This window comes from Rhinopithecus bieti, unplaced genomic scaffold (genome assembly GCF_001698545.2).
Source record: "Rhinopithecus bieti isolate Rb0 unplaced genomic scaffold, ASM169854v2 scaffold_37857, whole genome shotgun sequence".
Lineage (NCBI taxonomy): Eukaryota > Metazoa > Chordata > Mammalia > Primates > Cercopithecidae > Rhinopithecus > Rhinopithecus bieti.
In genome coordinates, this window is record NW_016816299.1 from 746754 (window position 1) to 748362 (window position 1609).

Here is a 1609-nt window from a genome sequence, read left to right on the forward strand (position 1 = left end):
GAATTTTTACTAAATTTATCTGTTAATTGCTTTGGAACTTTTAAGTGCAAAGATGTATCATTTGTGAACATTGTTGTATTTCCTTTTTTCCAATTTTTATAACATTTTTCTTAATTACTTGCTTTATCACGTAGGCTATGTTCTAAAGTAACATGTTGAAATGAAATGATAATAGCAGACATTTTGGTTATAAACTGAATATAAAAGGGAAGTTTTCTTTGCATGTTTTATAATTAAGCTATGTTTGCTATAAATTTTAAAGATATTGTCTATCATTTGGAAAGGTCACTCAGATTTCTGCCTTTTAGAAAAACATGAATAGCTGTTTACTTTAATGAATGCTTTTGTTGCATTTATTCAAAGAACCCGTTCTTTCTTTATTCATTAATGTTTCAAGTGGTTAAACGTTCATTAATTTTCTAATGATTAATTAACTTTTCACACCACAGATAACATACAGTTAATTACGATGTATTAACCTTATATACATTGCTGGATTTGGCTTATTACTAAATTATGTTGGCTTTTTTGCATCATGATTTATGATTAAGATAGGAGTAAAATTTTCTTTCTCAGTTGTCTTTTCAAGTTTTGATATCAACTTGTACTATCTTAAAATGAGTTGAAAATGTCCCTTCAGGTTTTCTTTTTAAAATTTTTTCTTGAAAGTTTGGGTAAACTTGGTGGTGAAGATCTCTCAACCAGATGTAATTTTGGGAAAAGATGTATATGTTCTAATTTAATTTTTGATAAATGTATACATTTTAGGTTTTCTGTTTATTGAGTCAGTTGGCTTTTGTAATTTGTGTATTTCATTTAAATATTCAAAGTGTTTATCTTTTTATAATTTTTTAGTTTTAAACATTTTAATGTTTGAGATTTCTGAGTTTTCTTTTGTTTTCATTTTTTAACTACATTTTGTCCACTTCTTTTTTCCATTATTTGCTTTGTATTCTTTACTTTTTTTCTTCTACTATCTTTTTGGTAATAGTCTTCTTCACCTTCTTGAATGAATGTTTAGTACATTGATTTTATAGTCTTTTAGCCTTCTTCACCTTCTTGAATGAACGTTTAGCACATTGATTTTAAGCTTTCTAATGTAAGCTTAAGGACTCAGTTTTACTTTACTTCTATCTTATTTCTAGCCCTTAACATTCAAATGTGTGCTAAATCAATTAATAATCATGTATTATTATCATTTGCTAAGTTTTATTGTGTTTTTTTCCCCAAACTAATGTATTAGAAGAGTTAATATTCAGTTTCAGAAATGCAGATTTTCTTTTTCTTTTTTTTATTTTTTTATTATACTTTAAGTTCTAGGGTACATGTGCATAACGTGCAGGTTTGTTACATATGTATACTTGTGCCATGTTGATGTGCTGTACCCATCAACTCGTCAGCACGCATCAATTCGTCATTTATATCAGGTATAACTCCCAATGCAATCCCTCCCCGCTCCACCCAATGATAGGCCCCGGTGTGTGATGTTCCCCTTCCCGAGTCCAAGTGATCTCATTGTTCAGTTCCCACCTATGAGTGAGAACATGCGGTGTTTGGTTTTCTGTTCTTGTGATAGTTTGCTAAGAATGATGGTTTCCAGCTGCATCCA